The following is a 25,233-nucleotide window of genomic DNA, read 5'->3' as shown; positions in this document are numbered from 1 at the left end:
GTCCTTCTTCCGGACAAATAAGACAGGAGCTCCCCATGGTGATGAGCTAGGTTGGATAAAACCTTTATCCAGCAAATCTTGCAATTGCGTGGACAATTCCTGAAGCTCTGCCGGTGCGAGCCGATACGGGGCTCGTGCTATGGGTGCTGCACCGGGGGTCAATTCGATTTGGAACTCGACTTGTAGAATAGGAGGGAGTCCAGGCAAATCCTCCGGGAAAACTTCCAGAAAATATCTCACGATCGGTATGTCTTCAATTCGCTTCTCCTCCACGGGTTTCTCGACAATATGAGCTAAAATTGCCGGATGACCCTTTCGTAAATATTTCTGCGCCTTCATGAGGGTGATGATGCTGGTGGTCATGCCGCTCTTCTCGCCCTGAATTGAAATGATCTAGCCGGAAAGGGTAGTGATGTGGACTATCTTGTCATGACATATAATCTCCGCTCGGTTCTCGGATAACCAGTACATGCCGACAACGACATCGAAACTACCAAGTGTAAAAGGTATGAGGTTGATATCAAAAGTATGGCCCGACAGTTTCAACTTACATCCCGCAAGTACATGAGTTGTTTCTATAGACTTACCGTCAGCTAATTCAACAGGAAACTTAGCATCTAACGGGGTTGGAGTTAAGTCTAAGAGTTTACTAAAGGCTTTCGATACAAAACTCCTATCAGCTCCAGTGTGAAACAAAACGGAAGCAAAACAGTCGTTCACAGGAAACTTACCAGTCACCACATACGGATCGCTGCGGGCCTGGCCCGACCCAATGACGAAAGCTCTTCTTTTACCACTGCTTCCGCCACCGCTGCTGCCTCTATTGTTCTCATTCTGCTTTAGTTTGGGGCAATCCTTATTGAAATGACCCTCTTGACCACACTCGAAACACCCTTTAGTCGTCATAGGTGGTTTAGGAGCACCCTTTGCCGCTAGGTCTCCCCTACATTCTTTGGCCTGATGAAACATTTTTCCGCATCTAAGACATTTGATACGGTCGCATGGCCCAGCATCGTGATAGTTGCACTTGTTGCATTTCGGGTGTTTCCCAGCAAATCCGCTCGAACTCTGCCCGCCACTGTTGTTGTTATTGTTGGGACCCTGATTATTGAAGCTCCGAGTGAGTTCGGGCTTACGGTAGTGTTGTTGCTGTGGGAGGTTCGAGGATGAGGACCTGGTGTTGTCAAATTTTCTCTTTCCATTGCTCGGGTTGTTGTTGTTGTCAGTGCTCGGGTTATCACGGGTTTTAGACATGTTGAACCTCTAGGTGGTAACGCACCTTGGGTCACTACCTGATCCGTCAGTTTGTGAGCTAACCGGATCGCTTGTTGAATTGTAGCCGGTTTAGAAGACGTCACCATACCCTGAATTTGTGGTACCAACCCATCGATATACATCTCGATCCTCTTACTCGGCGGGTCTTCCATCCGTGGACACATTACTGCTAGCTCGTGAGAACGGGTGGTGTAAGCTTCAATCTCGGAACCCACCAAAACTCTTATTCCAACTTCGCGATCTCCTCTCTAGGACAATACTCTTCCCGCATCATATTCTTGAACTCTTCCCAGTTCATAGCGTTAGCCAATTCCAATCCAAGAATTTGCACATTGGAGTTCCACCAAGTGAGAGCAGAATCTTCCAGTGTTCCAGCAGCAAATTTGACCCTACTGGCGGGTGGACAGTTACACAACTCAAAAGTTGATTCTGCCTTCTCAGCCCAATGGAGGAAACCTATGGCTCCCTCAGTGCCCTTAAACGAATTGGGCTTGCAATCCAGGTAGTTCTTGAAAGTACACGTTCTAGCTGGACCTCCTGCTTGATTCTGAACATGTGCGGCTAGAGCTGCCGCCGCATGGTCATTCAACAGGGTTTGGAGTTCTGCTGCGGTTAAGTTGATGTTACCGCGACAATGCCCAGCGTTTCTTCCGGCCATTTCCTAGAATCACAGCATAAGATGTTAGACATGAATTTTTCGGTTTCATGTGCAACACACTGTTAGTGCACGGTTTTGCGTCTAGAGTCTTTGTAATTATCATTAATGTTTATTTGATTATTTTAATGTAATATTTAATGTTTATTTATCTAATTCGTTATGTTTAGTCTAGTTCGCTAGGAATGTTAGCGAACTAAGACTAGTTCGTTAAGGTTAAGTCTAGTTCGCTAGGGATGTTAGCGAACTAGGACTTTATAATGTATTCCCTCCTGATTCGTTAGGGGATGTTAACGAATCAGGGGGTGGTTCGTTAAGTTAATTTATTTGACGAAGGGGATGCTGGTTCGCTAGGGGATGTTAGCGAACCAGATTGTCTTCTATAAATAGTGAACCACTGTTCACTTGTAAAATGTTGAAGTTTTGAGAGTATTAATATTATTCAGAAAGTTTTAAAGTATTCTCTCTCTCTCAAGCTTCACGTTAATCTTATTGATAATATATATTACATAACAATCGAACTAAGGTATTAAAGAGTTAGATCCGTATGATTAATATCAACATATAGATCTGAATTAGATCTAAGATATTGATTAGAACGAGTGATAAAACAAGGGATCAAACAAGTGGTATCAGAGCTTTCGGGGCTCAATTCACTTGGTTTGATTGTTATTGTTATAGTTTTTGTGTTTATTTTCTGTTTGGATTGAATTTGAATCAATTTGGGTTGTTTTGGATTGAATCTGGACGGATTAGAGTGAATCTGGTTTCGTTAAGGTATTATTGATGTTCAATTGAGTGGAATTGGATTGTGGATTTGATTTGTGATGTGTATTGGGTTTTCGGTTTGAGTCCGTAAACAGGGGATTGATTTTGGTTGAAATTGGTTCGTGTATTGTGATAATCGGTTACGAGATGAGTCAAGTTGAATTCGCGTTGTGATTACGAAGAGTTTGGTATGTTATTTGTTAAGTTTGGTTAAGAATTGAGTGTGTATTACAGATCTGGAATTGATACGTTTCTGGGTTTGATCTTCATATTTCTGGAAAATTGTTCTTGAATGTTTGAAGATTTGAAGATGAATGCGATTCGTTATAAAGTTTCATTCGATTCGCTATGTCTTTAACTTGATTCGCTATCAGTTCTTGCCATTCGCTAATCAGTTCGCTAACTGATTTGTGTGGGTTAATCAATTCGTGTTATCTAGTTCGTTAACTAGATCACTGATTCGTTTGACACGTGTTTATCTTGGAATTTGTGCCATAACAACTTTTTGCCACGTGGCAGAAAGGAATCAAGTTTGTTACAAACGGTTGTAACAACCTGATTCGCTATAGTGATTGATTCGTTATCAACTGTAGCTGATTCGTTAAGCTTAATTCGCTAAGTTTATCTAATTCATTAGTCAATTCGTGTGATCAATTCGTTAAGTTGACTTGGTCAATTCGTGTGATCAATTCGTTAAGTTGACTTGTGATTCGTTAAACCTTCATCACATTCGTTATCTGTTTCGCCATTTGGGTGATTCGTTAACTTTATTTGTGATTCGTTAAGTTGACTCGCTAGGTTGACTTTTGATTCGCTAACACACTCACCTCATTCGTTAAGATTTAATTCGTTAAGACTCAATTCGCTACAACTGTTCACAGTTCGTTACAACTGTTCACAGTTCGCTACTACTGTTCACTGATTCGTTAAGATATTTTATTACTTGTTTATTTTCAATTATGGCTGGTATGTATGCATTGGCGTCTCAAAATATGTTGATGCAACAGATGTTGCAACTAGATACTGAGATAGGTTCACATTCTAAATGTCCAAGATTGATGAAGTTCAGTGACTTTGCCAAATGGGAACCTCGGTTTCGTGCACATTTGGGATCTGTTCATCCTGACTGTTCATATTGTCTTGATGAGGTTTATGTTGCACCAATGATAGGTGATGATACTATTGGGTATACTCCTAAAGCTGTCTCTCAATACTCACAAGAAGAGAAGAAAGCTTTAGAAATCGAAATAAAAGCATATTCTACTTTGACTATGGCTTTACCAGAGAATATTTTTCATCAAGTTGGAAGTATCAAGAGATGTGCATCTTTGTTTCAACATCTGCGGATGAGAAGCATGGGAAACACAGCTGAGAGTAAGAAAGTGATGCTCAAGTTTCAATTTCGAAACTTTAATTTATTGAAAGGAGAAACAGTTGAAGAGATGACAACAAGATTTAGTCACTTAATTGCTGAAATGGATAAAATGAAAATGGAAATTTCTTAAAGAGATAAAATTGACACTATCAAGAGTGTGCTTCCTAGTTCCTATTCAACATTTCTCATGGTTTTGAAAGAGAATGATTCTTTTCTGAATGAAGATTTGACAGCACTTGAATTTCTACAAAAGATCGAAGCTAGAGAATATGATCTTAAGTGTCAAAAATCTTCCAAAGAAAATCAAGATCCGGCTTTCTATGGTGGAAGTATGCCTCTGAGTTCAACGATTTCACATATCACTGCTTTTCTTACTCATGCTGCAAGTGAAAAGGAATCTGCTATATATAATGATCCAAAAGTTTGTTTCTACTCTGTTGGTAACTCAGGTGGTTCTGGAAGTTCTACGAATACTAATCCATTTGCTACACCACCTAGTGTGAATATGAAGGAAGCTGAGCACAACTTTGCTTTTCTAACGGCATTTATGTCTTCATATGAAAACTTGGTGAGTAGTAAAATTGCCACGAGTGAGTTAACTGATGAGGATTATGATCAGATAGATCCGGATGATATAGAGATTATGGATTTGAAATTGAATATGGCCATGATCGTTCGTAAAGTTAAAAGATTCATGCAGAGAACTGGAAAAGATCTTCCAGCGTTAAACAAGAAGTTGGGTTTTGACAAATTAAAGGTGAAGTGTTATAATTGTCAAGAATTCGGGCATTTCGCGAAGGAATGTGACAAACCAAGAAAAGAATACACTGGACCTCGTGGTCAAAGTCAAAATGCTTCTTCACCACGGGGAAGTGATGCTGAAAAGAAACCATCTTCTTCAACAACACAAGCAATGTTAGCCGACGGGACTGATTGGTCACAACGGCTACTATGCAATGATGTTCAAGCAAATTTAGCTATGTTTGGGTTACATGAAGATTGTCAAGATGCTACTGCTAGTGTGATGTCTTCAGATAATGATTCTGGATCTGATTCTGACGATTATTGCGACAAGTCTTCTGAATCAATGTTTGCTTGCATGGCTAAGATCAATGAGGTTAGTAATTCTATTTCTTCTACTTCATTTGTTAAAGCATCATGTGTTGATTGTAAATCTAACAACTCTAAGTTAGAAGCTTTGAAAAAACAAAATGATAATCTTATAAGAGAAATTGCTTCTCTTAAGGACACTTATCGACAATCTCTTGAGTCTCAAATGAAATCTCGAGAAAAGATTGAAGCATTGTCGACAAGTAATCATGATCTCAAAGCCAAGTTATCTGTGAAAATGACCATTAATGACCAAAAGTTTCAAGAAATCTTGAAACATCGTTCTAAGATAACTGAGCTTGAGAATGAGGTACTTGAGTTGAAGAACAAGTTGGGTAAATTTCGATATTCTTCATTTTTATTGAATGAAATTATTGAAGTTTCTGGAAAACAAAAAGATTCTAAGAAAGGTATTGGTTTTGTTGAAATTCCACCACCTTTTCATAATGATTATAAAATTAATCCTTTTGCAAGAAAAGAAGAAGATTTGATTCAAAAGGAATCTGTGATTTCTGAAAAACCTCAAGTAGTTAAACCTTAAATTGTTAAACCCCAAGTTGCTCCTCAAAAATCTCATGTCCAAAGCAAAAAGGTGTTTGTTGAACACAATGACGAGGTCATTATCGAGGATGTGTTTGAACCAGAGATTATACACAAGAATAAGAACATTCCCAGTTCTAATCATATTTTGTGCGAACCTCACGAATTTGAGGAAGCAGTGTATGGTTCACACAAACCTCAAGAGAAAAAGGAAAATTCAAAGAAAGTGAACTCTATGAAGGCAAAGAAGTCAGTTAAACTGAAAATTTCTGATGAGGATCTAATGCGTTTCATTAATCCTTCTAATTCTAAGCCATCTGCTGCTAGAATTTTTAAGTTAAAGGGAATGGACACAATGTTCACTGAAAAAGACATTCCAATAAGTATTATCAAACCTGAACTTATTGAGAGTGTTTTTGTCAATGAAACTTCAAAAATTCAAGAACTTGAACATGTGTATGCTCAAACAAAAACATCAGTTCAATATGATCCATTGACTAAGGCAAAACAATTTTTAAAACAAGCTCAGAAGATTAACTTTGTTAAGTCAACTGGAACAGATACACTAAAAAGTTTTTCAAACAGTTCTAATTTAGATTTTTATTTAAAGAAAAAATCTGAATTATCTGATGAGTTTGCTAAGAGCATGACTAAAAATGTGAGTCATCATCAACCATCGGCATCATCTATTCCAATTTCTTCTAAGCATCATCATGTGGACATGCGAACGTGTTTTTTATGCGGTCAACAAGGTCATGTTGTGAGAAATTGTAATCAGCAAAACTATCAGAATCTTCATCCTTTTATCAAGGACAAATCTAAGCCAATTCCAGTGGTTAAGGAGATTCTGAAACGACCTGTGTCATATGCTGATGATACTCATATTTTATTCTCTGATGTGAATCTTTGGAAGGTGTTTCATATCAATGAGACACACGGTCAAGTGAAACCAAAATTCATTCCAATTGAACCTATATGTCAAAACAGGATTCAAACATTGTTCAGGCAGCTTATTTAAGACGAAAGTCCAAGAAGCCAGTAACTTATTCACAAGTGGCTGAACAACAATTGAAAACTGTTAAAGTTAATGATCAAAGAGAAGACAAAAAGGTGCCCAAGACTGAGGCCTGGGCTGCCTTTTTGAACTAATCACTCTTGTTTATGTGTAGGGTTCATCCAAGACCATTTCTGGTGAAAACTGGATCATGGATAGCGGATGTTCTCGTCATATCACCGGAAATCTCGACCTATTGACCAACGTAAGAAATATTCAAGGAGGTTATGTAGCGTTTGCTGGGAATTCTGGGGGCATGATCACAGAAGAGGGTGACGTTTCAAATGGTCATATTACATTTGAAAAGGTAAATTATTGTGACAAGGTTGATCATAACTTATTGAGTGTATCGCAGATTTGTGATAAAAAGTACACTACAATATTTACTGACAAAGAGTGTCTTATCTTGAAACCGGGTTTTATTATTCCCGAGGACATGGTTGTCATGCGATCACCACGATCAAATGATATTTATGTCTTAAACATGAGTTCTAAGATATCAACATCAATCGAAACATGTTTTGTCTCGAAAGCAACTGAGAAAGACTCGATTCTATGGCATCAAAGAATGGGTCACATTCATGTTAGAAAGATGAATTATTTAATGGCAAATAATTTAGTTGAGGGTGTCTCGTTAAAGAACTTTAAGTTATCTGATCACTGTGTTGCATGCAAGAGGGGCAAGCAGAAGAAGAAGACACATCCTTCTAAATTATTGAATTCCATTAATACTCCTCTTGAACGACTTCATATGGATTTGTTTGGTCCAGTGAATCGTGCGAGTATTTCTGGAGACTGGTATTGTCTTGTAGTGACAGATGATTATTCAATATATTCATGGGTGTTATTTATGAGTTCAAAAGATCAAACACCTGTTTTGGTACAAAACCTTATTACTAAGATCGAATCACTGTACAAACAAAAGGTGAGGAGAATCCGAAGTGATAATGGTAATGAATTCAAAAACACTATTTTGGATTTCTTTTGTATTCAAAAGGGAATTCACCGAGAATATAGTGCAGCTTATGTACCACAACAAAACGGTGTTGCTGAAAGGAAAAACAGAACTCTGATTGAAGCTGCACATACAATGCTTGCTGATTCAAAGCTTCTTATTCAATTTTGGAATGAAGCAGTGAACACAGCTTGTTATACACTTAATCGGGTTCTAACATTAAAGCGACTCAAGAAGACAAGCTATGAAATATTGAATAACAGAAAACCTAATTTAAAGTACTTGGAACCATTTGGGTGTCCGTGTACAATGTTGAAAAAGGATTCATGTAAATTCGATGAAAAGGCTATTGAAGGATATTTCTTGGGATATGCGTCTCCAAAGAAAAGAGTATTTAATTTTACATCTGCCTGTGTTGAAGAATGGTACCATGTGGACTGTCAAAAGTACACAACTCCTTCTCAAGGGAAAGGTCCATACTGGATGTTTGACTACGATAGTTTATTTAATTCTTTTACTCCTTCGACTGATCACATCGATGAAGATCTGGTTAGAGCATACTTTGAAGAACACTTGAACATTCCAAGCTCTTCAATTTCAAATGCAGTTGACATTCAACCAGATGCTCCAACTGAAGACTCACATGTTGTTCCTCCAGTTGTTATTGATAGTGTTTCTACTTCTTCTGATGATGATCAAGCTGAGATTCAAGTTATTGATCTTGATAGTGATAATGCTTCATCTCCCGAGTTGGGTGAACATTACACTAATTTATTTGATAATGTTGTTGTTCCTGAAAATCCTACCCTTCGGATTCATGGATATCATCCACAGGACAATATCATTGGCAAACTTGATGTGGGCATTCGTATACGTCATCAAGTTGCTTCGTCAAGCGACAATAACGTATTGTGTGCTTACACTAATTTACACTCTTCGGGAATTGTGAATATTGCTAAATTCAATTGCTTTCTATCTCAAGTTGAGCCAACGATAGCTCGTAAGGCACTTGAAGATCCTTCTTGGGTAGAAGCTATGCAAGAGGAATTACAGCAGTTTGCACGTTTGGGTGTTTGGGATTTAATAGACAATCCTGCTAGGGTCAAGAAAGCTATTCCAACCAAGTGGGTATTTAAATGTAAAAAGGACGATCGAGGGGTGATTGTCAGAAACAAAGCACGTCTAGTGGTGCAAGGTTTTCATCAGCAAGAGGGTATTGATTATACTAAGGTATATGCTCCAGTTGCAAGATTAGAGTCGATTCGAATCTTCCTGGCTTATGCTGCTTACAAGAATATCAAGGTCTATCAAATGGATGTTAAAAGTGCTTTTCTCAATGGTGAACTACATGAGGAAGTGTTTGTTCAACAACCACCTGGTTTTGAAGATCCTGATTATCCAGACCGTGTTTACCGTTTAAACAAGGCCCTGTATGGTCTACATCAAGCCCCAAGAGCTTGGTATGGCACGCTCGCCGACCATCTGACTGATAATGGCTTCAAACGAGGAACTGTTGACTGCACTTTATTTCATAAAACTGTTGGTGATGATCTTCTTCTAGTCCAGATTTATGTTGATGATATTATTTTTGGGTCTACAAACGACACTTTATGTAAGGAGTTCGAGAAGTCCATGCAAACAAAGTTCGAAATGAGCTCGATGGGAGAGATGAATTTCTTTTTAGGGCTGCAGGTTCATCAATCTGATAAGGGAATCTTCATTCATCATAATAAATATGTGAACGACATCTTGAGCCGATTCAAGATAACTACCGAAAAAATCCCTTCAACTCCTCTTCCAGTGGGTCACAATTTATCACCGGATGAATTGGAGGATACCGTTGATCCGACCCTTTATCGTGCTATGATTGGTTCTCTAATGTATTTAACTGCGTCTCGACCCGACATAATGTTTGCTGTTTGTGTGTGTGCTAGGTACCAAGCTAGTCCCCGAGTGACTCACCTGGCAGCGGTCAAGCGTATTTTGCAATATCTTCGGTGAAATCCTGACATCGGGTTATGGTACCCCAAAGATAATACTTTCGATTTTACCGCCTACTTAGACTCAGATTATGGAGGATGCAAAATTAACTTCAAATCAACGACTGCAAGATGTCAATTCTTAGGAAACCGGCTTGTTTCCTGGCAGTGTAAGAAGCAGACAACGATCTCTACTTCAACCGCCGAAGCTGAATATGTTGCAGCCTCGAGTTGCTGTTCCCAGGTTCTGTGGATACAACATCTTCGTGACTACGGTTTGAAGTTTCTTACTACTCCCATTTTGATTGATAATTCTGCTGCTATAAGTATCACCAAGAATCCCGTACAACATTCTAAAACGAAACATATCGAGATTCGATATCATTTTATACGGGATTGTTATGAAAAGAAATTAATTGATCTTGAGAAAGTACACACAGATTTTCAAAAAGCCGATCTATTTACCAAAGCGTTTGATAAAACGCGTTTCACTTTTTTGCTTGGGTTAAATGGATTGAAGACCCTTGCTGAGATCCTAAAATTAGGATAATTATTGTTAATCGCTTTATAGATTTAGTCTTATTTTATGTTTTAGGTTTTAGGGGGAGAAATCTAGAAAATACAAAAAGAATGTGTTTTTGTTTGTATAGATAAAATCCAAAAACATTAAAAATTAAAGAAAAATTCAAAAATATTGTGATTTTTTTTGTTCTTAAATTGTCTTTTCCTTTAAAATTTAGAAAAATCAAAAACATTTTAAAATTTTGAAAATCCAAAAAGAATGTGATTTATGTTTTGCACAGAAAAATCCGAAAATACAAAAAAAATTGTGAAGTTTATTTTGTTTATAAGAAAATTGAAAAAGACAAAAAATATTGTGTTTAAAGTTTGTACAGAGAAAAACCAAAAAGATTTTTAGATTATTTTCTCGCTGAAAATTACGTCGGTTATTTAAGTTTGTGAAGCATGCTTGCATGTCTTGGTCCTATGATTCACTTGTGAATTGAAGGTTAGCCATTTATTTATTAACTTAAGTTAACTGGGGCGATTAAATTTATCTTTATTTTGTTTTTATGCTCCTCAAATTTTGAGTCTTTGAAGCAAAAAGAGAAAATGATAGTACATTGATTATCTTGACCCCAAGTTCAGCAAAAAGTAAGCTTAAAAGACTGCGTGCTTAATTGCATTGGTGCATTGGTAGGTCTTAAAACAACCCAGTAGAGTAACGTATGTGATATAAATATAAAGAAACGCCAAATTGAAAGGGGTGTTAGTCTCTAGCAAAAGTCTTGGTGAGGATGGCAGAAATGTAATAACCAGTCATACTCAAGCCTTATATTTGTTGATCACCCAAAAATCAAATAAAGCAAATAACAAGCGTTAAGATTCTGGACACTGTGAGTCTTTATGCGGCTTAACCATCTGGATATTCATATGCATGAATATTTCACTCGCTTTCTAGAGCAAACCCAAAGTCATTAAACTTGATCACCGCTGTACTTCGTACAATTTAAATTCTGACTTGATCAAAATCCGCTGTTAGTCATACAATTATTCCTCCCTTGCGTGCGTCTTAATACCATTAAGAAACGGACCCCAGGGGATACAATGTATGTAAGCCGACAGATGGACCCGTGCATACTCACACACAGTAAAGGAAACTTGATGCATTGCTCAAAGTTTCTACAATTGGTATCAAAATTTTGATCAACAATATAATGGTTTAAGTCAAGTTGGGGTGATTTGGCAAAAATCAAATTACGCTTGAACCGAGATTAGAGGCTGATAATTTCTGATATTCTGTGCTCTAATTGAACTATTTGATCATATCACAAAAATACTTGAATGTGTGTTATTAGACTTATGTGGACAACAATACCAATGACCGACTTATCGCCAGTCATAATATTGCTGAAATATAAAACTGTGATGAAAGGGCAATTTGATCAATATGATTCTCTGCTCAAACTCAACAAAATTACAAAAATATGTACTGCTTTTGATAAAATCATTGAAAAATACAAAAAGATTGTATATTTTTAATAGTTCGGATATTCTTCTGTAAATAAATACATTCTTTAATTCTTTAATTTTTACAAAATACCAAAAATATTTCCGTCTTCTTTATACCAAATACTTAAATAATTTTTTAAGTTATGTTTCGAAAATCTGAAACAATTTTAACGTATTAGGTTGTCGGGATATAAGGATTTCTCGATAATTTAACTTATTATTTAATTCTTTAATTTATTCATTTATTTATTTAATTTAAAATTAAATAAAAGGGTTTAATTCGCTAAAATCCATTCGTTATGTATGGTTAACGAACTAGATGATTCTTTAGCGAACTAGCTTCTGGTTCGCTAACCTAATTCGCTTCCGCACTCTGTAACGAATCATCCCTTCGTTATACATATTTAACAAATCATGACACGAATCATGTCTTGATTCGCTTAAAATATAACGAACTAGAGTTTAGTTCGTTAACTTAATTCGTGATTCGCTAGGTCCAGTTCGTTAAGTTATTTACTTGATAGCGAATCGCCTGATTCGTTATCTTTGTATAACGAATCAGTGTGATTGTTAACGAATGACATTTAAAAAAAAAATTAATCGCCTAATACGAGTAACTAGATTAATTACACATATTTAAAAAAAAACTAATTAATTTGTTTACTAAATTTACTATTCAATTAATTTAATTAATGATTATAAATCGCCTAATACGAGTAACTAGATTAATTACACATATTTTTTTTGGATATATTGTGTGTTATCTATTCTTATATACGGTTTTAATTTATATAGTAACAATGGCTTATCAAGAACAACAAATTCAACCGCCACAAGAACAACCGTCACAGGAACAACCACAAGGACAACCACCACAACAAGCTCAACAAGTCGAAATGATTCTATTACCGTTCGATAAGAAGCACAACATATGTGCTTATGTCGATCATGATGTGGCTGATTTAAGGACGTTCGGAGCTACGTTAAATTTCTTACGCCGTTCGAAGATACATTATGCAATCACTGCTAAACCTAAGGTGTATATTAGTATAATCAGGCAGTTTTGGAACACGGCAGTATATGTTGAGGAAAGTAATTGGGTTCAAGCTACAATTAATCAGCTTCCGATCACGATTGATGTTGAGTTCATTCGTCGGGTACTTCAATTTGATGATAGTGATGATTACCCGAGTGAATTTGACAGGACGCTGGTTAGGGGGCTATTCACAAGATTAAATTATGGGGGTGATATTCTTCGATCAATGTTGAACAAGAATGGATTGTGTCCACCTTACAAGTATTTGCTGCATGTCTTGCTTCATTGCTTGAGTGGACGTCGCGGTGGTTTCGATGAATGTAGACTGAGCTTACAATCGGCATTTGTTGCTTTAATCCTGAACAAGCCATTCAACTATTCAGAACTCATCTTTGATCATTTGAAAGAGCAAGTTCAGCAAACTTTACCGTCAAAGAAGTTCTTGATGTATCCACGCTTTCTAAAATTAATTATTCAAGATCTGATACCGGATTTGGTGATTGATCGATCGTTGGTTAACGATGTTCTTGATATGGAACATATGAAAGCTGAAACGGTGCATCGGATGTTGATTTATCGAGAGGATAAGCCACAGGACAAAAGGATGATTGGTCATATAATCAATCCAGATTATGTATGTCCTCATAATGAGCGCTGGATCCATGATGACTCGGATTCCGAGCGTGAAGGGGGAGAAGGTGGGAACAATGACGGTGGGGATGATGATGGTAACAATGGTGATGGTGATGATGGAGCTGGTGAGCGAGCTCTGAAAGAACAACAAGATGCAGTCGATGCTGCTCTAGCTGCCACCATGAAAGCTCAGCAAGAACGAAAATGAAAGGGTAAGGCTGTAGCTACTGATGAACCACAAAAGAAGCCCCGTGTGTCCTCTGGGGCTGGTGTAATTATTGGTGCACCAACACCTCGTCAATCAACTACTCAAAGCTCGGCGGTGCCACTAACTACTAGCACTCCGATGCTCACCTTGACAACGACAATGGTGTCGCATGAGAGGCTCGGTTTAATTCCTCAAATGGCGTTGACCGAAATACCGAGGCCTCCTGCTGTGCTGTCAACTGTTTCCTCCACCACTACAATGGGACCTCCTCCTCTGCCAACAACTACTTTTCCTCCGCCTCTGCCTAGTGATGTCTCTTTCATGAGAATCACTCGGCCTCAGGGACCTATTCAACCAGTTCATCCACCTGTATACTATTTGTCACCTGGACGTCAAACGGAAATGCTGCTTAATCTGTTACACTTATATGAAAATCAAATGGCAGCTGACCGACTCAATCAAGAACGACTCATGGAGAATCAACGAAAAATGATGAGTTACATTTCGTTCTGTCAGAAGGAGACCAAGTCGTTGCGTGCGATTGTTGAGTCTCAGGGGGTGAAATTAAAAGAACAAGATGAGTTAATTTTACAATTAACTTGTAAAGAAGATGCCCTCAAGAAACTCAAAAATGATGATGATGATCCTGACGAGTCTGATGCAGGAGGTGAGCCTAAACAATCACACGGTTCATCCTCTGGTGCAGGTGTAAGTGGCGCTGATAATTCGAACAAGCAGATAATTTCATATCAAGATCCAACAGCTGCCAAGCCGATAGAAATGATTGAGGCTAACACGGTGATATTTATTGATGAATTGGGGATGGTTAGAAGTATGGTGAACAAAGATTAGATACAGATCGGTGAGTTTGTGATTAGATCTTTGACAAGGGAGCAGATCTCGATTCTACTTGGGCTAAATGACGATCAGCTGACTGCATTAGAGACTGAGCCCGATGTCGAAGTGATCAATGAGAATGAAATGGAAGATGATCCGTTATTTATGGATACGGATTTTATTTATGAGAACGAGGAGATTGAGATGGAGGATGTTACAGCTGAAGAGTACCCGGACTTGTATCAACACGCAAATGTTGATCAAGGTGCTCCGGTATTTCATGAAGACGTAATTAAAGAGACTGAGGATGATTTGGAGAAGATTGTGCAGTGAACGGTTCCTTCACTCAAAGAAGTAACTGATGATGACATTGAAAGATGGTTCAAACGCCAGAAAGTGGGTAAGATCATCAGTGCTTTTCGGTATGTAGATAAAGAAAGAAAGGATACCGCTGCTGCTTGGATTGAGGCAAATCAGATGACTACCTTCAAGACTGTTTCTAAGGTACATGGTGATATTGTCTCCTGGCTCTATGATTCAGAACTTAAGGTATGTATTGTTAAATGGGAAAAAGGTGTGCAATATTACGAGAGGATAATGGATGTTCTAACACTACCGCGTTGGGATGTACGCACCCTCGCGAGACGTCCATTTATCAATCGTGGGGGCAACCGAACTGCTGAGTGGTTTCATCAACACTTACTGTTCGAGGTCAATCATGGCTTCAAGTTCTTCAAGCCCCAGGTTCCTAGACGTAAACGTACTGATGAGATTGATCCAAGGACCGGCTGGAAGAAACTTGTCCTGAAAGTGAAGCCACCAAAGACAATGAGAAGGGTTCATGTGAAGACAATGCCTCAAGATATTTATCTGTCTTTCAACCGTTGGTACTATGACAATCGTACTGGCGAGGCCGTTATTGTTCGTGGTCGAGGACTACTGACTGAGCTCATCAAGATAATCGATCCGATGTGGTTGGTTAATTTATCAGAGACAGACAATGACGTGCTACACAGGAAGCAGATTTTGTTTGAACGCCAAGAAGATTACGACCTGGCTATGCAATTCCAACGTGTCGTTCGTGTATGCCATGAACATGGGATTCATAGTTGCAGAGATTGGCAGACAAAGCGTTTCAAATAAGTTAAAGACAAAGAGCTCAAGACGAGGGGGTGTCTGTTAGTGCACGGTTTTGCATCTAGAGTCTTTGTAATTATCATTAATGTTTATTTGATTATTCTAATGTAATATTTAATGTTTATTTATCTAATTCGTTATGTTTAGTCTAGTTCGCTAGGAATGTTAGCGAACTAAGACTAGTTCGTTAAGGTTAAGTCTAGTTCGCTAGGGATGTTAGCGAACTAGGACTTTATAATGTATTCCCTCCTGATTCGTTACGGGATGTTAACGAATCAGGGGGTGGTTCGTTAAGTTAATTTATTTGACGAAGGGGATGCTGGTTCGCTAAGGGATGTTAGCGAACCAGATCGTCTTCTATAAATAGTGAACCACTGTTCACTTGTAAAATGTTGAAGTTTTGAGAGTATTAACATTATTCAGAAAGTTTTAAAGTATTCTCTCTCTCTCTCAAGCTTCACGTTAATCTTATTGATAATATATATTACATAACAATCGAACTAAGGTATTAAAGAGTTAGATCCGTATAATTAATATCAACATATAGATCTGAATTAGATCTAAGATATTGATTAGAACGAGTCCGTAAACAAGGGATCAAACACACACCATACATGTAATAAAAATATAGGTAAGAAATAAAATAAAAGAAGCAACATCACATCACAACCATATAATAATCCAAATAATAATTCATGATTAAAACCATTGTATTCGCTACAAAGTATTTAAAACCAATCCTTAAAATCATAGAAAATAATAGTTTGGATGGAGACAACCCTTCCATATAGGTGTTATCATCCTTAGATGTCATCGTACGAGGACACCTCTGAGTGTGCATCCGGCTCAGCCGGTTCTTCCTCAGGTTCCTCTTCGGGTTCCTCCTCGGGATCTTCCTCAGGTTCTTCCTCAGGTTCTGCTGCGTTCTAAGCAATTTGCGTCTGTAAGACATCGCAACGCTCCAGAGCTATCTCTGTCCGGGATTTCGCCACATGGAGTTGTTCTTGCAAGTCTATCATCTCTGCTTGCATCTTTCTCATAATCTTCATATGCTGATCATTAGCATCTTGCATTTCCTTCATAGCCGCTGTCAGGCGGGAAATTTCCTCCCTAGCCTCGGTTCCATCTCTTATCAATCCGGAAACGTTCGCCCTCGCTGAGCGCATAAAACCCACGTCACGCTCTAAACAAGAAACAACAGCTGCGAGAACACGCTCCATAGGTTCGGTTATGGGTGGTAGGGTGTTGGGGTAAGCAGGGCGACTCGGGTGAGGTAGTGGGGGAACTTGTTCGCGGTAAACCATACGTCTGATCAGACTCGGGTACCAATCCCAGCTAACGTCGTCGTCGTACATGCCTCCAAACAGGCGATACTTCTTCGGTGCAGGGGCTTCTAGTTCCGGGACTACTCGGGGTAGCGATGAGGTAGGTAACTGCAGTTCCTTTCCATGAGCATGAGTCAGCTGATCGGATGATGATAGTGGTGACGTCGACATCCCTACAGGTAAGCCGTGTATGCGCGCGTATGAGTGAATGAGGTAAAGAGATATAGCCAACGAAAGACTAAATAAGACATATATGCAGTGCGTATAATTATAACTAATGGGTCGTTGCGGTTATAGTCTAGTATGCATGCAATTTCTAGTTCGCTATAACCAATGACTTTGATACCAATCTGTCACACCCTCAAAATCCACTAACGGAGTTTTACCGTCAGAGGGTGTGAACTAACAAGATCGGAATCATTAGTTATAATCAAACCATAAATAAAGTTTTCAAACCACGAAAACAATTTAAGTGTAAATAAGTGCGGAAGCGTAAAACCATAAACCAAGTGTTGCGTCACGCAGGACGACTTAAAAACCCAATTGATAACAGTTTAAAAACAAGTTTACATAAACAATAGCGTTCAAAGTAATGCATGATCCTATACCGCGCGCCCGCCTCGGCTACCTGAGAATAACATACTAAAAGTGCCAACACGGGGTTGGTGAGTTCACAACTTTATATAAAATAAAGCGTTTGCGTTTACGTTTTGCGTTTTGCGTTTTGCGTTACCAGATAGTGTTAAATCAATTATATATCTATAGGTAGCTAGCCTATAAAGCAAGTATTACTAAGTGTTCGACACCGAAGCTGACTGTTTATCATTTGCCTTGCCACCAAGTCTATCCCGACCATGGTAATGTGTTAGCCAAGATTACACCCACTCGACCTCCAGTCGAGTTTAGCGTTGGGTGGGGTTTGTCAAACCCAGTAGTACTACTCAACAGTGACTCGCTATTATCCAATACTAAACGGTTCGATGTGTATGAAGGACTTTTGTTGTTTCGTTTGCCACTTAGCCTTTACAAGTGATATATAACTAAATAACAAAATCTAAAAGCGTTTCGGAGTATGTATTCTCCCCCAAGTGAAAAAAACGTTTAAAAGAGTTAAAAGGGGAACGTGAAACTCACTGTTTGCGAAGAATTCAATAAAACAAGTCACCCAAGTGATGCGCGTCACAGAAAATCCTCACTAGCGTTCTAAAACAACAAATGAGATTTTCTAAGTGTTGGAACTACTATCGAGTCTCTAGACTCGGCACATAACACCTATGCACAAGATACGTTTCGTGTTTCGGTGGTGAATTGTGTGTGTCTCAACAAGCACATTGGTGATACGTTACATGTGTGAACAACTATTTACATATCATGTATTAATATTATACATTACTAGCAATTATCCCCACAAGGGCAATTTGGTCATAAACGTAGCAATTATTTAACAACAAGCATGTTTCATGTATTTTCACATAGTTCAGCAGCTAGTTTTATCAAGACAGAATTCTACTTGAAAGATTACTCTATTCAACAGATCATAGCATATCAATTAATTCACCAAAAATCGTCACAAAAGCATGTATTAGTTAGGTTTCCAGAACTATTTTTATTGTATTTTTTTTATTCCACATAGTTTACTCACAATGATCAAAACATTACAGTAAACTCACAGCAGTCAAAATCATGCGCAACAGAATGTTATTTGTTATTCCCGTTAAATGAAAAATCCAATTAATGCAAGACCAATTGGGTTAGGTTCTTAACTCAACATGTTAACTTCCAGAAGTGGAACCAACCCATTTGGTCTTGTATTTCATGAGATATGATAATTACAAAACAACCTAACAGCAGGTCTCACAATTCAGGTTTGCACTTCAGTTTTGTAAAATAATAAAAGTTAACCTTTACTCGTCCAAAAATTACAAACTTGGACTTTATAGAAACTAGACTCAACCTAGTACACTGTAGTGTTAACAATATCGACCAATTACCACATTAACATTTAGTTACAGTTGTCTAAACATAACTTACAATCTGTCCAGTACCAGTTTTGACCTTTAATCACATTTAAATCGTTTGAGCAACCAAAACACCTCCAAATCAAGCGTGGTTGGGTTTTCTGGAAACTAGACTCAGAGTACTACCTTTTAGACTCATAAATAGCTCATTTTGGTTTTATATTTAACAAGTTACATGTCATTCAAGTTTAACTATCTCTGCTGTCAAAACTAAGCAAGCACACACAATCGTCTAACATGCATCCTAAGCATACGACATATCTCCAAACATGCAATAAACATAATTATCCATAGAAATCAGTAGTAACCCTCTAGGGTTTACGAATAATCAATGATTTAACAACCTTTCACCGTTCAAAATCACATATGATCATCTAAATCAATAACCCAAAGCATAATTAATCATCAAGCATAAAATCAAACCCTAGTTCATCTTACTCATCAATTTCGTGACTTAGGGTTTTGGATTAACCCATTCAAAATCAAAATTAACCATATATAATGCATAGAATAGTTGTTTATACCGTCCTAGCACCTTAATTCTTCAACAAACTTGAAAAATCCTTGTGTGTATGTGTGTGTATGTTGAGGGCAGCCAAGGGAGCAAGGGGAGGGGGGCCGATCGGTTGTGGGGAGGGAGAGGGAGAGTTAGGGTTTTTGATATTATTAATAATAATATGTTACACTAAGGCCCCTCAACTTCTAATTGTTACTTTTCTAGCTTAAAGTAACTTGTTCGCATCTTGAGTTAGTGTTCTATATAATATTATCAAATAGCACATAAGCCTAACACATAATTATCACATAATTATTGTTTGGATGTTTTTCGTTTATTCACCAATGATTTGCGTCAACTCGTTTGCGTTTCGGTGCAATCCCGAAAGACTACATATGTAGTGATTGTCAAGCGTCATTTAAAACTCTATTTTAAATGAAATGAGATGTGCGTTATAGATCAAGTGATCTTAAGTTTGAATTGACGGAGTTGGATTAACGGAGTTAACCTGAAATTGACGAGTGTCACATGCGTTAAGTCGGTCATTGATATTGATATCCACTTAAATCTTTTAACAAGCCTTGAAGCATTTTTGTGATATGATTAATGGTTCAATTAGCGCACAGAATATCAGAAACTATCAGCCTCTAATCTCGGTTCAAGCTTAATTTGATTTTTGCCGAATCACCCCAACTTGACTTAAACCATTATAATGTTAATTATAATTAAAATTTTGAGAGTTTTATAATTTTTGAGCAATGCATCAAGTTTCCTTTACTGTGAGTGAGTATGCACGAGTCCATCTATCGGCTTGCATACATTGTATCCCCTGGGGTCCGTTTCTTATTGGTATTGAGACACGCGCAAGGGAGGAACAATTGTATGACTAACATCGGATATTGATCAAGTCAGTAGTTTATATTGTACTAAGTACAACAGTGATCAAGTTTAATGACTTTGGGTTTTCTCTAGAAGCGAGTGAAATATTCATTCTTATGAATACCCAAATGATTAAGCCGCATAAAGACTCACAATGTCCAGAATCCTAACGCTTGTTATTTGCTTTATTATATTTTTGGGAGATCAACAACTATAAGGCTTGAGTATGACCGGTTATTACATTTCTGCCATCTTCACCGAGACTTTTGCTATAGACTAACACCTCTTTCAATTTGGCTTTTCTTTATATTTATATCACTTACTTTCCTCTAACAACTTGTTTAAGACCTATCAATGCACCAATGCATTTAAGCACTCAGTCTTTTAAGATTATTTCTTGCTGGATTTGGGGTCAATCAATCAATGTACTATCATTTTCTTTTTTTTTGCTTCAAAATCTCAAAATTTTGAGGAGCATAAAACAAAATAAAATTTAAACGCCCCAGTTACTTTAAGTCTATAAATTAATGGCTATCCTGTCAATCTACAAGTAGATAACAGGACCAAGACATGCAAGCATGCTCCACACACTTAAATAACTGACATAATTTTCAGCGAAAAAATAAAGTAGAAAGCTTAACGAACACCCCAAATACTTTCCATTGTCAGGTGAATGGCTAACCCGAATATTCACACGAAATTATCAGGACCAAACATATACAAGTATATGTCCTTCAAATATAAGTAATTGACATAATTTTCAGCGAACATAAGCAAAAATCTTTTTGTCTTTTTCGGATTTTTCTGTACAAACTATAAATTCACAATCTTTTTGACTTTTTCAAAAAATTTTAAGATGTTTTTGGATTTTTCAAAATTTTGAAAATTTAATAAACATGAAAACACACTATTTTTGGAGTTTTAAATTTTTTTAATGTTTTTGGATTTTATCTATACAAATTAAAAGCACATTATTTTTGCATTTTCTATTTCGCCCCCCTAAAATAAAAAACCAAAATAAATTTAAAATAAAATTAAAGATAGTTATCCTAAGTTTAGGATATCAGCAAGGGACTTTAAGCCATTTAAACCAAACAAAAATTGAAAACGTGTTTTATCAAATGCTTTGGTAAATAAATCAGCTTTTTGAAAATCTGTATGTACTTTCTCAAGGTCAATTAATTTCTTTTCAAAACAATCCCGTATGAAATGATATCGAATTTCGATATGTTTCGTTTTACAGTGTTGTACGGTATTTTTGGTGATGCTAATAGCAGCTGAATTATCAATTAAAATGGGAGTAGTAAGAAACTTCAAACCGTAGTCGCGAAGATCTTGTTGTATCCACAAAACCTGGGAACAGCAACTCGAGACTGCAACATACTCAGCTTCAGCGGTTGAAGTGGAGACCGTTGTCTGCTTCTTACACTGCCAGGAAACAAGTCGGCTTCCTAAGAATTGACATCCCGCTGTGTTAGACTTGAAATTAATCTTGCATCCTCCATAGTCTGAGTCGGAATAAGCGGTAAGATCAAAAGTATCATCTTTAGGGTACCATAACCCGGTGTCAGGATTTCCCCTAAGATATTGAAGAATACGCTTGACCGCTGCCAGGTGAGTCACTCGGGGACTATCTTGGTATCTAGCACATAAACAAACAACAAACATTATGTCGGGTCGAGAAGCAATAAGATACATCAAAGAACCAATCATAGCTCGATATAGGGTAGGATCGACAATATCCTCCAATTCATCAGGTGATAAATTGTGACCCACGGGGAGAGTACTAGAAGGGATTTTTCCAACAGTAATCTTGAATCGGCTTAAGAAGTTGTTCACATATTTTGTCTGGTGAATGAAGATTCCTTTCGCAGACTGATGAATCTGCAACCCTAAAAAGAAATTCATCTCTCCCATCGAACTCATTTCGAACTTGGTTTGCATTGAATTCTCGAACTCCTTACACAACACGTCGTTTGTTGACCCAAAGACTATGTCATCAACATAAATCTAAACGAGGAGAAGATCATCACCAATATTTTTATAAAACAAAGTGCAGTCAACAGTTCCACGTTTAAAACCATTATCCGTCAGATGGTCGGCGAGCGTGCCATACCAAACTCTCGAGGCTTGATGTAGACCATATAATTGTGACAATCGTCAATTTCAGGTTAACTCCGTTAACTCAACTCCGTCAATTCAAACTTAAGATCGTTGAATCTATAACACACACTTCATTACATTTAAACTAGGGTTTAAATGACGCTTAACACTTACTACATGTGTAGTCTTTCGGGAATTGCACCGAAACGCAAACGAGTTGACGCAAACGATTGATGAATAAACAAAAAACGTCAAAACAGTAATTATGTGTTAGACTTATGTGTTATGTGATAACATGGTTATAAACGTTAACTCAAGATGTAAACTAGTTAGTTAAGTTAGAAAAACAACAATTGATAGTAGAGGGACTTGAGTGTAACTTAGTATTCTATAAATATATCATTAACAACTAAACCCTAACTCTTATTTCTTTCTCCCTACTTCCGATCGGCCTCCTTCCCCTTTTCTCCCTTGGCTGCCGTCCACTACACACACACATAACACCAAGAAATCAAGCCTTTGATTGAAGAACTAGGTGCTAGGAAGGTATAATTGATTATCCTATACATCCTTGTTACTTGATTTTGATGTTTAATGGGTTAATTGAAAACCCTAGCTGCCGATTTTTCATGTATGTATGAAGTTAATATGTTTGTTGTTGATTGATGATGATTTGATAACTAGATTGAATATTGTTGCATGTTGATTGTTGTGTCTTTGATTTGAGTTCAAACAAAAACCCTAATCATGTATGTAATGGGTAATTGATGTGCATGGATGGTGTTTATGGAGTCTAGAGTGTTATATGAATGCATGATAGTTCATAGGTTGTTAATATATTGAGTTTGGACGCAAACAGTTTCTGGACAGAATGTGTATTTGATGTTTAAGTGACTGTAACGAAGTGTAAACCTGAAAATTGGTTGAGATTATTGGTACTATAGTAAACTAGGTTGAGTCTAGTTTCTATAGAGTATAAATTTGTAATTTTTGGACAAGTAAAGGTTAACTTTTATGATTTTACAATAAAAAAGTTGTGCAAATCTGAGCTGTTAGACCTGCTGTTAGGTTGTTTCGTAAATGTTATATCTCATGAACTACGAGACCAATTGGGTTGGTTCCACTTCTGGAAGTTGATTTATTGAGTTAGGAACCTAACCCAAGTGGTCTTGCATTTATTGGATTTTTCGTTTAACGGGAATTGCAAATAACATTCTGTTGCGCATGAATTTGACTGTTATGAGTTTTCTGTAATGATTTGATGATTGTGAGAAAACTATGTGGAATAAAAATATAATTAAATATGTTCTGGAAACCTAATACATATGTGCTTCTGTGATGATTTTTGGTAAATTAATTGAGATGCTATGATCTGTGAAATAGTACAATCTTTCTAGTAGGATTTCTGTCTCGGTGAAACTAGCTGCTGAGTTGTGTAAAAATGCATGAAACATGATACTTGCTATATAATTGCTATGTTTTGACCAAAATACCCTTGCGGGGAATAATTGCTAATTGATTGCCATGATTTGACCAAATTGCCCTCATGGGGAATAATGGCTAGTTAATTGTTATTTGTTGAACAAAATGCCCTTACGGGGAATAATTGATAGTGATGTACTTTATGAATACATGACACGTATATGATTGCTTACACATGTAATGTGTCGCAAAAACACTTGTTAAAGTCACACACGATTCACAAACGAAACACGAAACATGTTATGTGCATAGGTATTATGTGCCGGGTCTAGAGACTAGATAATATTCCGACACTTAGAAAAATCTCTTTATTGTTTTAGAACGCTAGAGAGAGTTTTCCGGTGACGCGCATCTTGGTGATTTAATTTGGGAAATTCTTCGCAAACAGTGAGTTTCACTTTCCCCTTTTTAAACTGTTTTAAACGCTTTTCTTTTGGGGGAGATAACATACTCCACAACGCATTTTAAGATTTTGTTAGTAAATTATATATCACTTATAAAGGCTAAGTGGCAAACGAAACAATTGAAGTCCAACACATCGAACCGGTTAATATTTGGAATAAAGAGTCACTGTTGAGTAGTACTACTGGGTTTGACAAACCCCACCCAACGCTAAACTCGACTGGAGGTCGAGCGGGTGTAATTTTGGCTAACACGTACCATGGTCTGGATGACCTGGTGACAAGGCACTTAATAAACGAGTCAGCTTCGGTGTCGAACACTTAGTAATACTTGTTGTATAGACTAGCTACCTATCAATATATAATTGACGTAACACTATCTGGTAACGCAAAACGCTGTAACGCAAAACGCTGTAACGCAAAACGCTGTAACGCAACACGCTGAACGCAAACGCTAATCGCTTTATTTTTATTTAAACTTGTGAACTCACCAACCTTATGTTGACACTTTTAGTATGTTATTCTTAGGTAGCCGAGGCGGGCGCGCGGTTTAGGAATATGCATTGCTTGAAAAACTTTTAACTATGCAAACTTACTTTTAACTGTTATCATTGATTTTACATCGTCCTGCGTGACGTAACATTGGTTTCTATGGTTTTACGCTTCCGCACTTATTTTCATTTAAACGTTTTTATGGTTTGATTATAACTAATGATTCCGATCCTGTTAGTTCACACCCTCTGACGGTAAAACTCCGTTGGTGGATTTTGAGGGTGTGACAATAATGCCTTGTTTAATCGGTAAACTCGGTCTGGATAATCAGGGTCTTCAAAACCCGGAGGCTGTAAAACAAATACTTCCTCATGAAGTTCACCATTGAGAAAAGCACTTTTGACATCCATTTGGTTGACTTTAATGTTCTTATAAGCTGCATAGGCTAGAAAAATTCGTATG

The sequence above is a fragment of the Bidens hawaiensis genome, unplaced genomic scaffold (genome assembly GCF_021521415.1).
Source record: "Bidens hawaiensis isolate Kalapana, Puna unplaced genomic scaffold, B.hawaiensis_p1.1 tig00000599_1, whole genome shotgun sequence".
NCBI lineage: Eukaryota > Viridiplantae > Streptophyta > Magnoliopsida > Asterales > Asteraceae > Bidens > Bidens hawaiensis.
Note: the sequence above shows the minus strand (reverse complement) of the source record.